Raw genomic sequence first — 15,253 nt, forward strand, 5'->3', positions numbered from 1 at the left:
TGGCAAGTCAATAAATGAACATGTCATAGATGATAAGCAATATTGTTAAATTAGATAAGAGCTGAAACCAAAAAAAAACCTTTGCTTAACTTTGTTATCAGCAAACCAAATCACTACAAAGTAAAGTCTCTAGAAAACTGTCAAATATTCTCATTTTGGACAAGGAAAGAATTTCTGAGGCTACGGCATTAGCTCTCAGAAATAACATGTATTAAAATCACTTGGCAGTGAGGTCTGGTTTGGTTCCATTAAGCATGTTCTTTCGGTGTGCTTTCCTGGCCTCTTGGCCTGTGTTAGAGGCCATGAGGGATAGACACAGACCGCGCCCTTGAGAGTGTGTGACCTGATGGAAAGACAAGATGCACAAAGTCAGAATACACAACCGTGGGTTTGGGTAATTCTAGGAAAGCAGCAGATCTTCTTGGTAGTCCAGGAAGGAAGAGAATGAAAACTGAACTGAATGCATAGAATTTTAATCACTTTAGAGGAGGTAGGGGCTGTAACATGAAAACAGGAATGAGCAATATGTGTCCATATGTGTCCAAGGTCCAAGGCCCAGGAGGAGGCAGGCCCGGTTGGAAAAGATTGCGGTGCCTTTTTTCCATGCATCTTGCTGGATCTTAGTTCCACTGGACTGTCAGGGAATTCCTCCTACTGTATTTTTATACATTTTGGCAGATTAAATATTTTTATTAAATAGAATAAAAAAGAAGGGCCTGGAGTTGGAGTGCTGGGATGCAGGGTTTGATCTAGTTCCCTTAACAACAGGCAACCAGTGAAGAGTTTTTCATGAGATGTTCCTGGAAGGGAATTCTAGGAGCTGTGTCATCAAGATGGGAGGTGCTGAGTCTTTGTACTAAGGCAGGCTACACTGTATTCTGTAAGAGTGTTTTAACATGTGCACAGAAGCCCATGAGCATCTTAACCAGGGGATGATTATAATAAACGTAAGTTTCTGAGCCCTACTCCACACTTTAGTTCAGTCGCTCAGTCGTGTCCGACTCTTTGCGACCCCATGAATCGCAGCATGCCAGGCCTCCCTGTTCATCACCATCTCCCGGAGTTCACTCAGACTCATGTCCGTCGAGTCCGTGATGCCATCCAGGCATATTGGGCTTTTAATAAGCACTCCAGTGATACCCATGAAAATTTGAGCCCACTACCAGGCAACAACTCAAAATGCCAGATGGATTAACTGAAGGTCAAAAGAAAATCAAATCATAAAAGCCCTAAAATATAGATGATTATACCTCTGAAATTTGGACATAGGAAAACTTTAGCAGTGCGAAAAACCACCGTGTAGGTAGATTTTACAAGACAAACCTGAAAAACTTATATATGACAAAAATTTAATTAAAAAATTCAGTCATAAACAGAAAAATATATATGACTATGGCAAAAGAGCATTATTTTATTGCATAAAGAGCTATATAAACTTATAAGAAAAACCCAATGACCCCAACAGAGACTTTGGCAAAAGCACGAAGAGATAATTCACAGGAAAAGAAACATAAGTGGTCAAAAATTGCTTTGTTCTACCTCTCTAATAATGACAGAGCATGCCCACTACAGCATGTACATAATATTATTTTATCTATAAAATTAATGGAAAGAAAAGAACCGATGTTACTGAAAGTAGTCCATGGACAGTGAGGCAGATGCTCTCGCACATTGCTGGTGGAATTGTAAATTGATACAAATTTCCTGGAAAGCAATTAGAATGCAGAGCTTTTAAATTTTTCATACTATTTGCCCCAGAAATTCCACCTCTAGGCATCTATTTTTAGGAAGTAGAGATGTGAACAAAGATATATGACCAGAGGGTCTCAAAGTTAAAAATGAAAAACCATCTTCAAGGTCCAACATTAGAAGAATAGGGAATGTTTACATAAAATATGGTCTGTCCACAGATGATTTAGTTCAGTTTAGTTCAGTTGCTCAGTCATGTCCGACTCTTTGCGACCTCATGAATCGCAGCACACCAGGCCTCCCTGTCCACCACCAACTCCCGGAGTTCACTCAAACTCACATCCATCGAGTCAGTGATGCCATCCAGACATCTCATCCTCCGTCGTCCCCTTCTCCTCCTGCCCCCAGTCCCTCCAAGCATCAGAGTCTTTTCCAATGAGTCAACTCTTCGCATTGAGGTGGCCAAAGTACTAGAGTTTCAGCTTTAGCATCAGTCCTTCCAATGAACACCCAGGGCTGATCTCCTTTAGAATGGACTGGTTGGATCTCCTTGCAGTCCAAGGGACTCTCAAGAGTCTTCTCCAACACCACAGTTCAAAAGCATCAATTCTTTGGCGCTCAGCCTTCTTCACAGTCCAACTCTCACATCCATACATGACCACAGGAAAAACCATAGCCTTGACTAGATGGACCTTAGTCGGCAAAGTAATGTTTCTGCTTTTGAATATGCTGTCTAGGTTGGTCATAACTTTTCTTCCAAGGAGTAAGCGTCTTTTAATTTCATGGCTGCAGTCACCATCTGCAATGATTTGGGAGCCCCCAAAAATAAAGTCTGACACCATTTCCACTGTTTCCCCGTCTATTTCCCATGAAGTGATGGGACCAGATGCTATGATCTTCGTTTTCTGAATGTTGAGCTTAAAGCCAAATTTTTCACTCTCCTCTTTCACTTTCATCAAGAGGCTTTTTAGTTCCTCTTCATTTTCTGTCATAAGGGTGGTGTCATCTGCATATCTGAGGTTATTGATATTTCTCCCAGCAATCTTGATTCCAGCTTGTGCTTCCTCCAGCCCAGTGTTTCTCATGATGTACTCTGCATATAAGCTAAATAAGCAGGGTGACAATATACAGCCTTGACGTACTCCTTTTCCTATTTGGAACCAGTCTGTTGTTCCATGTCCAGTCCTAACTGTTGCTCCCTGACCTGCATACAGGTTTCTCAAGAGGCAGGTCAGGTGGTCTGGTACTCCCATCTCTTTCAGAATTTTCCACAGTTTATTGTGATCCATACAGTCAAAGGTTTTGGCATAGTCAATAAAGCAGAAATAGATGTTTTTCCGGAACTCTCTTGCTTTTTTGATGATCCAGCGGATGTTGGCAATTTGATCTCTGGTTCCTCTCCTTTTCTAAAACCAGCTTGAACATCTGGAATTTCACGGTTCACGTATTGCTGAAGCCTGGCTTGGAGAAGTTTGAGCATTACTTTCCACGTTCAAGGTCAGGAGGGGTGGCCGTGAGAAGATACCCATAGACAATTACAGAGACACTAAAAATTATGCTTGTGGCATGGTGTTAGAAATCAGGATGCCCTTTAGGGTACAGGCAGTAGCTGTCAGGGGGCATGAAGAGGCTGCTGAGGTACAGATAGTATTTTATTTCTTCATCTGTGTGCTGGTTATAAAGATGTATTCACTTTGTGAAAATTCATTGTTATACTCTTGATATGTGTGCTTTTCTGTATGCATGTTATATGTCAATAAAAAATGTACTTAAAATTGTGTTTTTGAAAAGTCTATAATGACATGAAAGTGTGTGTAGAAGGCAATCTTAAGTGAAAAGGGCAGGATAAAGAGTTGTGCACTCAGTATAATTTTACATTTGTAAAGACAAAAGTGCATTGGAAGACAATGGTTGCTTCTAAAGAGTGAACTTGGGGTGACAATTTACAAAATTTTTCTTCCATTTTTCCTTTTCTGTACTTTCCAATGTTTTCTACAATGAACAGTCATTACATTGATAATTAGGGGAGAAAACACCTAAAATATCAGAGAAAAAGTGAATTGATAAATCTTAGTGAAAATTCCATAGTATGTGAAATTGAGAACTAGATTTCATCAGTTGCTAGGGAAGTGGTTTAGCCTCTGAGGGACTAACTTACACTAAGCAGATTTATAGGAGACATAGTGCTAGTGAGGAATATAGTTTCTAGAGACTGAAACATTCTTATCTCCTATATAAGGTTATACCTACCAGCCATGAATGTATCTGAGAAACCAAACTAACAATCATTTGTAGTTCGAATATATGGAGCTAAATGGTTTTGACAGAGCTCTTTGACTGGGCTATATGTAACACATTTATCAGATCAGTGTTTCTGTTACTTGATCAAAGATGGATAAACACGGACTTTCCAATGGTCTTTTCCCACCATCTCTAACTAGTTACCAGAATCTTCTGTCATTACATTATTAATTGCCTTCTAGCCTCATTACATGTCACAGTTGCCAAGGTAACAGCTCATCTTACATGAATTACATTCTAGGTTGGTAGCTCCCAAGTGAGATATTGGGAAGCATCTTAATCTCATTGGCAGTATATCTGCAAATTATATTCACAAGAAGTTGCTTCAAGGAAGAGTCACAGATGGCTAGTTTCATCCACTGTGAGCTTTTAAAAATTTTTCAATTGAAGAGTCTATCACTTTCTATATATGTGTCTAATTTTTTCTAAACTCTACCTCTTAGGTTTGGAGAGACACATTACCTTGGGGGCCCTTCAATTACCTGATAAACATCAAGCATTTTGGATGATAGTACTTAGGAAAATGACACTTACAAAAATAGGGAAGTCAGAAAGGGAAGCTTTTGGGAGAAGGAGATGATAGTGGAACATCATGTGAAGGTCCAGTGGGCATGTAGAAAAAAAAAGAGTTAACATAATAGGAAAGCTCTTATGTTGGAGGTGGGAGGAATTACCTTGGAAACTGTCACCAAACTACCTAGCTACTTTTATGTTCTGGTTTCTAGGGTAACACAGATATTTACTACTTCACAACCCTTTGCTTTTATATAGCATTGAAATTTGCAATTCAATGTCAATAGCATTCCAGCATTGACAGCTCATTCCTTAGAGCTAGGTGTAGAGAAATAACACGGGGACACCTATTTCATGTCCTGCTCTAGATTGGAATGCTGTCAGTACATGAGCCTTGGCTTCATGCCTGGGACTCAGCACCAAGGGCACAAATTCTACAACTACCTAGAGGCTAAAATTTCAATCCTTTCCAAATTGCCATCCTCAGTAAACCCTCAATAACACTTATCTCTACTTTCTTTCTTGATGCTCTGTGCTTGGATTTCTTTTAAGAGCCATTATTAGGTTGAATGGAGTGGCAAAACTAGATTGCTTCCGAGTCGTGTCCCCACTTTTATGTTCCATGAATCGCTGAAGAAACTGGTAGATGAAATACTTTTTGCCCCATCCCCACTGAGTTGTTTGGGCTTCCCTTGTGGCTCAGCTGGTAAAGAATCCTTGTAATGGGGAAGACCTGGGTTTGATTCCTGGGTTGGGAAGATCTCCTAGAGAAGGGAAAGGCTACTCACTCCAGTATTCTGGCCTGGAGAATTCCATGGACTGTATAGTCCATGGGTTCACAAAGAGTTGGACGCGACTGAGCAACTTTCACTCACTTCACTGAGTTAAAATACACTACTAGGTTTATGATCTTATATTCAGGATCTTTTCCAACGGAACCCAGTCATATTGGAAATGAAAGGTGATTACAGTAAGTCCCCTACATACAAATGAGTTTCATTCTGAAAGCGCTTTCGTAAGTCCAGTCTGTAAGTCCAACAAATTTAGCCTAGGTATCCAACTAACATGATCGGCTATATAGTACTATACTGTAATAGGTTTATAATACTTTTCACACAAATAATACATAAAACAAACACAAAAAATAAGACATTTTAATCTTACAGTACAATACCTTGGAAAGTACAGTAGTACCAGCTACATCACCACTGTTTTTATGCTTGCTTCTAGACATCTTGAGCTTGAATTGGAGATATTGTACTACTGTACTCTAGACATTACTGTACAACAAAGTGCACAAAAGCACAGCCACTTACTAAAGGATGCACGCATATGACAATGTACGCCAGACATGTGAACTCACTTGTGGATTTGGACATGCGAACTTAATGTTTGCATCTTTAAAAGTTCTCAATGTGAAGGTTCCTATGCAAAGGACTTGCTGCATCCAGAACAGCCCATATAATAATGAATGTGTGTGTGTGTGTGTGTGTGTGTGTGTGTGTGTGTGTTTAGTCACTAAGTTGTGTCCAACTCTTTGCAACTCTCTGAACGGTAGCCTACCTGGGCTCCCCTGTCCTTGGGATTTTTCAGGCAAGAATACTAGAGCAGGTTGCCATTTCCTCCTCCAAGGGAATCTTCCTGACACAGGGATCAAACCCAAGTCTCCTGTGTCTCCTGAATTGCCGGCGTATTCTTTACTCACTGAGCCAAAGTATCCAACATTTATTGAATCCTTACTTTGTGCGTCATACTGTGCTCTGTGTTCTATACACATCATTCTGTGTAAGTACTTATTTTACGGAGAAGAAAATTAGCAGCTCTATTTACAGATGTGATGACTGAGGCTTAGAGAAGCGTCAGTAACCTGCCCAAGGTCACACTGTAAGTGATGGAACCAGAACTTGAATTCAACAGTCTGATGCCACATCTCCACTTTTAATCTTTTAACTTTTGGCCAGTGGTTCTCAAATTTTAGCATGCATCAAAATGCCCTAGAGGGCTCCTCAAAACACAGATTGCTGGGTTCCATCTTCCAGAGACTCTGAGTCAGTAGGTCTGGGGGCAGGGCCTGAGAACGTGCATTTGTAAGACATCCCCACGTGGTGCTGGCGTTGCTGGAGCAGAGGAACTGCACTCTGCACTCTACTGCCTCTGGTGGAGAACAGAAGAGCCTACAGCTGAACAGAGCTGTAGGTGGTTTGTGTTTGCCTCTTGGCTCAGTGCTCAGGGATCCTGGGGATGTTCTGATCTTCAGGTTTCAGTTGCCTCTCCAAGAAGACCAGACAACTGGCTAGAGACACCACCCAGGCTGAGAAAACAGTGCACTGGCTGCCCTCACAGAATATAATATTTTTGGAAACAGCTAGACATATCCTGAGTTAGGCTCAGTTTCTTAGTCCTGACAATTATGGAAGCCTGATGCATGTACCTTGTGATCTTGGTTCTCCTTTGGAAGTAACCTGAAGAGTTAGACAGGAAGTTCAGTATTGGCCCAGTAGAGCTATCTGTCAGTTGGGATTTTGATATAACTCACACATTCAGTTCAAGGCTGTGGAGGGGCTTGATTAGCACCACTTGTGAAGCTGAGGAAAGAGCCATTACTGTGAAAGCTCTCCTCAGAGCTGGCTGTTCACACCTACCTTATAAAGAATGTCTGTTGCCTACAGTAGACAAACAGAGGCGCACATTGAACATAAACTCACCCCACCATGACCTGATTTCTCTTTTCACTTTTTCCACCACGTGCCTCGTATTTTCCTGAGACCCAGCTGAGGCCGCTGAGTTTTAAGACAGCGTTCATTAGTGTAGATGCATATTGGAAGCACTTGAACAGCTTTGTAAAATACAACTGCTGCAGATCCCACCTCAGACAAATTAAATCAATCTCTGTCGATGGGTCCCACTGCTGCTGGTGCTCAGGGGCTCAGTAGTGTCCAACTCTTTGCAGCTCCATGGACTGTAGCCTGCCAGGTTCCTCTGCCAGAGGACTCTTCAGGCAAGAATACCTGCATGGAGTGCCACTCTCTTCTCCAAGGGATCTTCCCAACCCAGGGATCAAACCCACGTCTCTTATGTCTCCCAAATTGGCAGGCCGATTCTTTACCAGTAGCACCACCTGGGAAGCCTCTGTGGTTGTTCTTCAGTTGCTCAGTCATGTCCTACTCTTTGCAACCCCATGGACTGCAGCACACCAGGCTTTCCTATCCTTCACCATCTCCTGGAGCCTGCTCAAACTCATGTCCATTGAGTCGGTGATGCCATCCAACCATCTCGTCCTCTCTCATCCCCTTCTCCTCTTGCCCTCAATCAGCATCAGGGTCTTTTCTAATGAGCTGGCTCTTCGCATCATGTGGCCAAAGTATTGGAGCTTCAGCTCCAGCATCAGTCCCTCCAGTGAATATTCAGGGAGAGATGGAATATCAGGGCCTCTGAGCCCTACTAATATGCATTAAAAACCCATTTCCTGGTGATTTTAATGCTAGTCAAGGTTAAGGATCAATAATAATCCAAAAATATAGGCTCTGCTGTGTCTCAGACTCCATTTCTAACTGTGCCACTTAGGAAAAAATGATCTTGGGCAAATGACCTAAACTCTCTGAGCCTCAATTTCCCCCATCTGTAAAAACTGGCGTAATGACTGAATCCACTGGGCTTGATCCATAGGACTATTTGGAGGATTGAATGGGCTGGCATATGTAATGCACTGTAATGATACAGTGCCTAACACAGAATGATTGCTGTCAAGATGGTTGTTGTTCGGTCACTAAGTCGTGTCCCACTCTTTGCAACCCCATGGACTGCAGGATGCCAGGCTGGGAGCCAGTGATAAAATTAAGGCATCCCACTTCAGTCTACGGAGCAAGTCATCATGCTGTGACCCTATGGGAGGTGTGAGTGTTACCCACATGCTGCTGTGACGCTTAGTCTTTCAATCAGGACCGCTGCTGCTGCTGCTAAGTCGCTTCAGTCATGTCCAACTCTGTGTGACCCCATAGACAGCAGCCCACACCAGGATTACCCTGGGATTCTCCAGGCAAGAACATTGGTGTGGGTTGCCATTTCCTTCTCCAATGTATGAAAGTGAAAAGTGAAAGGCAAGTCACTCAGTCGTGTCCAACTCTTCACAACCCCAAGGACTGCAGACTACCAGGCTCCTCCACCCATGGGATTTTCCAGGCAAGAGTACTGGAGTGGGGTGCCATCACAAGGCAAATGACTCAGCAGGACATCTACTGTACATCACAGCAAACCTCTCCCATAACAGATAGGGGGAATGACACTTCTTTGGATAAGACACAAGTGAAAGCAAACCAGAAACAAAATAATGTGGCTCAGAGGTTAAAGTGTCTGCCTGCAATGCAGGAGACCTGGGTTTGATCCCTGGATCGGGAAGATCCCCTGGAGAAGGAAATGGCAACCCACTCCAGTATTCTTGCCTGGAAAATCCCATGGATGGAGGAGCCTGGTGGGCTACAGTCCACGAGGTCGCAAAGAGTCAGACACGACTGAGTGACTTCACTTTCACTTTCATTTTCTAAGCGATCAGCCCACAAAATATCTCAAGGAAATAATGGACCACTTGAGGTTCTCCAACTACTCTTTGAGAACCACCAAAAGAATGTGAGTGATCTGTGCTATAATTGGTGCCCTCATTAGCAGTCATCCCCGAATTTCCAGAGCATTCAGGAGTCACAATATAAAAGCTTAGTATCTGCTGCCTAATGTCTCACCAATTAACACATTTATGTTAACTCTTCACTGTCTGCGAGCTTGTGAGTTTGCAATGCCTTGGGCAGTCACCATTCAGAGACCTCTACAGTTGGAGCAAAACCCCACCAATATTTAAGTGCTAGGATGTAAGGAATGAGATGGATCAAGAAAATAATTTCTCAGGCCCTAGGAAACAACAAAGACGTCCACCTCTTTGAAGGAACAAGGTATAAGATCTCAGCTCAGTTTTAAGTTCAAGATGAAAAATGTAGTATTTTATTTCACATCCAGAGCCAAATAAAGATAAAGAATATCCATCTCAAACCAACAGCCAACATCATGACAAATGATAAAACAGAAGTTAGCAAAACAGTAGTTGTTAACAAAATGAACTTTTGGTTTCACACCTACCTAGGTTTCAAATGCTGGCTCAGGGCCATACAGGCACGTGACTTTGAGCAAATTACATAATCAGTCAAAGCCTAACAATGATAGTTGCTACTTTTTAGGGTTGCCATAAGAATGAATTAGATTACATGTGTAAAGCACTTAGAATGGCATTTGACACATGCCGAGTCCTCAATAAATGATAGCTCTTTACTAACTTGAAATAAAAGGCAAATGCATCCAAATGCCATGATGTGAGTTATGCTGCCACTGATGTCAGACACTGTTTGGTGTATAGGGAAAGTTTGAGTAGCAGAAGTGCTTAGTAAGAGAAAAGACGAATTAACTTGTCAAGTCCTTCCTCTCTCAATAGCAATAGATTCTTTCATAATGATGATTGTTTCCCAGTAATAACAAGCATTGGCTTTCATGCTTCTTTTTGTGTTCCAATCCATGGTTCCTTGATATACAGTAAGTGGGCCTCCATTTGTACTCTTGCCCCAGGCCAGGCAAATGTAAGAAGCTTTAGCTGGTAGCTAAAGCAGTAAGATGTGAAAAAGAAACAAGGCGTAAGTATTGGAAGGGAGACAAAAATCTCATTATTTGCAGCTGATCTGGTTGTCTATCCAGAGAACACCCAAGGGAATCAGTTGAAACCCACAGATTTAACAAGAGTTCAGAAGAGTTCAGCAGAGTGGCTGAGTACTAATCAATAGTTTTCCTGTAAGTCAGCAACAACTAGTTAGAAGTATAATGAAGAAAAAAATCCATTCATGATGACAAGAAAAGTATAAAATCCCTAGAAATAACTTTTTAAAAAGTATAGGCCCTACACAAAGAAAACAAGGATGTTTGTACATCTCTCAGCAACTAGGATTTGAATAAATGGAAATCAATACCATATTTCTGGATGGGAAAGCTAAATTTTGTAAGATATCAAGGTTTAAAATTAATTACATGTTTAATTCAATCCAGTCAAAATTCAAAGTTATTTTACCTTGATAAAGTGATTCTAAAGTTTACATAAAACAATAAAGAGGGGAGAATGGCAAAGAGATTTTAGAAAAAGAATAATAGTGATGAGAGACTTAGCTTATAAGATATTAAAATATATACATAAGTTATAATATTTAAAATAGAGTACTGTCACAAGAGGGCTTCCCAGGTGGTCCTAGTGGTAAAGAACCTGCCTGCCAATGCAGGAGACAACGGTTTGATCTCAGGGTCAGCAAGATGCCCTGGAGGAGGGCCTGGCAATGCACTCTAGTATTCTTGCCTGGAGAATCCCACGGACAGAGGAGCCTGGCAGGCTACAGTCCATGGGGGTCACAAAGAGTCGAACACAACTGAAATGACTTAGCACGCATGCATGCACATACTGTCACAAGAATCAGCAAACAAAATCAGTAGGATTGAACAGAAAGCCTTGAGACTGACCTAAAAGAAAACAAGAACCTGATGATATACAATAACTGATGGCTGATTTGCATTGTTATACGGCAGAAGCCAACATCACATTGTAAAGCAATTTTCTTCCAATTCAAAAAAAAACGAAGCATCACAGATCAATGAGCACAGATTTCATCAATAATATTAAATGTAAAAAAAGATGAAGAACTAGAACTGCTTTAAGAAAATTTAGACAAATGTTTAATCTTGAGATTGAGATGAATTTTCTAAGCAAAAATCAATGAATAAAATCACAAAAAGATTCCTAGATTTGACTCTACCAGATTTATTGACAAAGAAGAGCTCTTACAAATTGATCAAAACCCACTAACACGCAAAATAGAAATGGAAGAGGACATAAACTGAAGACATGCATACAACTAATAAATATATGAAAATGTTCTAAGACACTAATAATCCATGAAATACAAAATTCTACACAATGAATTGGTGAAGATGAAAACCACATTGATACTCTTGGTGCAGATCTGATGTGGTGATGAGTATATATTTCTATGTTGCTGATCAGAGGGTACAATATTTTCTGGAAAGCACTTTATTAATATGTGCCAAAAGTCTTTTAAATATTCATATCTTCTAAATGAATTAAAGGAGTGTGCACACCAAGTAGCTTCAGTCATGTCCGACTCTTTGTGAACTCATGGACTATAGCCTGTCAGGCTCCTCTGTTCATGGAATTTCCCAGGCAAGAATACTGGAGTGGGTAGCCATTCCCTTCTCCAGGGCATCTTCCTGATCAGGGATCGAATCCAGATCTCCTGTATAAGTAGGCAGGGAGGTTCTTTACCACTAGCCCCACCTGGAATGCCCAATCAAAGAAGCAGCAGCAACAAACTGAGGAACAATACAGGCCTGAGTACCCTAACAGGTGGAAGCCCTGCTCTAGACTTGAGGAGATGTTTCCCTCCTGGCTCAGTTTCCTCATTCACAAAATGGAGACAATTAATAGTACTAATCTCACAGTACTTGCAAGTCACTTAGCATAGTGCCTGGTATCCTCTAAGTGATGAGTAAATGTTAGCTCTAGTTAAATTTGTATGTATTTGAAAACTTCATAATTTTGACCTATCATCTTCTAGGAATTTATCCTAAGAAAAAGTTCAGGAATTCAGATAAAGATATATAAGGATATGCACAGGGAAAAAACATGGAAACATCAACCATCAACATCTAGCAATAGGAGAATTGTTAAATGAATTGCAGTATCAAAAGATGCTAGAGTACTATGCAATCATTTTTTAAAGATGTGTCTAATGATACAGAAAAACTGCTAACAAGTTAAAAAACAAAGCAGGGCATGAAGCTGACTCTATAGTAGAATCAAATTTTGAAAAACTAATTTATAAATATTTTGTACAGAGAGGTATTTAAGAAAAATGTCAGTGAAAATATCGACCCGTCAAAATATTAAGAATATTTATCTCTGCACACTGAAATCATGAGTAACTTTTTCTTTATTCAGGATTTTATTTATTATTCAGTATTTTATGCATTTTTATAATTAATAGTATTATTCCCAATATCATGTAATTTGAAAGGAAAATAGCATATATATGTATATATATATATATATATATATATTTTAAATCAGTTACTCAAGTACATGAATGGATTTCCCTAAGTACTCATTTTACTGCCATGTTAAATGTAGGACATTTGGAAAACAAGTTATCAAGACAAACATTTCATTTTGGTTTATTCTTTCCAGTTTTTTATGTATGAAGAAATCTCCTCTCTAACAAATCCTACTCTCCACTATGCAACAAGCCCATTGGGAGCAGGATCTATGCCTCATTTATTTGTGTATTCCTACAGTGCCTAATTAACTTGTATGTACCTTGCAGTCACTCACTAATTTATAGGCTGAATCATAATCAGAAAAGAGTAAAAAAATTCTTCCACCATAAGATATAAATGATGGCTAAAGCGTAAAGTGTTACAACTCCCCAGAACATGCTGTGCTGTGCTTAGTCACTCAGTTGTGTCTGACTCTGTGACCCCATGGACTGCAGCCCACCAGGCTCCTCTGTCCATGGGGATTCTCCAGGCAAGAATACTGGAGTGGGTTGCCATGCCCTCCTCCAGGGGGTCTTCCCAACCCGGGTATCGAATCCAGGTCTCCTGCATTGCAGGTGGATTCCTTACTGTCTGAGCCACCAGGGAAGCCGACTCCCTAGAATAGCTGCATTTAAATTCATCAAATTTTTCCCAGTCAAGATATATAAGGCTCTGGTGCACAACAGGGGTTGTTCTAGGTATTGTAGGAGGTATGCAGAAGTTGTTCCTACCTTTTAAAAAAATTATTTATTTCGGTATTTTTGGCTGTGCTGGATCTTCGTTTCTGCATATGAACTTTCTCTAGTTGAGGCGAGTGGGGGCTTCTCATTGCTATGGCTTCTCTTGTTGCAAAGCACTTGCTGTAGGGCATGCAGGCTTAGTTGCCCCACAGCATGTGGACTTTTCTCAGACCAGGAATAGAACCTGTGTCCCCTGCATTAGCAGGCAGATTCTTAACCATTGGACCACCAGGTAAGTCCTATTCCTACCATCTAAATGCTTACAATCATAGTTGTGGTGTGGATTAGGAAAGCAGAACAAGCAAGAAAAGAACCATATCCATTGAGGTCTCGTTGTGCTAGACACTGTGCTAAGCAATTGATGAACATAAAATTCTTACAACAAACTTTTGAGGTAGAATTTTCATTCACATTTTATAAATGTGGAAATGGAGGCTCAGATAAGTGACTTATCCAAGTTTACAATTAGTGGTAGAGCTGGGATTGAAACCCTGGACCTTCTGGGTCTGACTCCAGACTGTTCTCTCTCTCTTAATGAACACTGCCTCTGAAAAAGTTACATCTGTGTGTGTAATTAAAACGTTCAGCAGTATCAGGTAAGTGCCATATTTATGATGCAAAATATTATACAGAGAGGCAGCAGATGAATGGTTGAGAACCTGGGCTCTGGAAATGACTGGCCAGGTTTGATTTCTGTCTCTCCGCTTACTAGCATATACTCTAGGGCAAGTTACTTAATTAACTTCCCTGTGTTAATTAAACTTCCTCAATGTCACATCCATAAAATGGGAACTCATATCTAGCTTACTGATTGTTGTTAAGATAAAATTAGTTAATACAAGTCAAGGGCAGTCTAGCACTTAGTTAGCAGCCAATAAATATTGGTTACTAGAACAGGAAGTCAGAGGGAGAAATCATATCCAGCTGGGAGTGCATCAGGGAAGTCTTTATGGAGGAGGTGACACTGAAGGAAAGGCTGATTGCTAATGAAGAGTGACTGAGCAGGGAAAGCGAATGTAGGGGAGGTGGGACATCTCAGGTTGAATGGGACCAGGAGTAGAAAGGAGACGGGGTAGCAGTGGGGGTTGTTGGAAGATAAACCTCCAAAGGGGCTTCCCAGGTGGCTCATTGGTAAAGTATCTGCCTGTCAAGCAGGAGACGGGGTTTGATCCCTGGGTCAGGAAGATCCCCTGGAGAAGAGAATGGTAACCCACTCCAGTATTCTTGCCTGGGAAATTCCATGGACAGAGGAGCCTGGTGGGCTACAGTCCATGGGGTTACGAAGAGTTGGACATGAGTGAACACACACAAACCTCCAACGAGAGACAGAGGTCCAAATGTGGAGGGCCTTAAATGTCAACTTTAAAACTCTGAAATTAACCACTGAGCAATAGGAGCCATGAAAAAACTTGGAGGAAGAGGAAGATAAAGCTTTCTTTGGCAACAATCAAGCCTGAAAACTTTGCAGATTCATCCTCCAGTGTTACCTACTGCAGAAACTAGCAACTCCAAGAGCTCATGTTTTGGTGAAGGAAAGGAAAAGGGGAGAGAAGGAGAGAGGAAGGATAAGGGGAGAGGAGAGAGGCTGAAAAGGGAGAGTGAATAAAGAACTAGAGAGATCGAAAGCGCTCCTGGGGGAAGTGATAGAATGATCTTCCTTCATTCCTCATTTCAGAGGCAGCCTGGGGACTGAATTCACAACATAACCTACCTATTTCCCCATTTAAGATTTGAAGTTTCTACCCCAGTTTGGGACTTCGTTTAATTTCGAGACTGTGCTTTCCGGCCAGTGAAGAGCAAGCGTAGGGCATTAGGACCCAGCGATTGTTGTAGTGAGAGGTTGAATCTCGATCTCTCAATTTTTCCCTCGAGCTCCCTCCTCT

This window comes from Ovis aries, chromosome X, assembly GCF_016772045.2.
Source record: "Ovis aries strain OAR_USU_Benz2616 breed Rambouillet chromosome X, ARS-UI_Ramb_v3.0, whole genome shotgun sequence".
Classification (NCBI taxonomy): domain Eukaryota; kingdom Metazoa; phylum Chordata; class Mammalia; order Artiodactyla; family Bovidae; genus Ovis; species Ovis aries.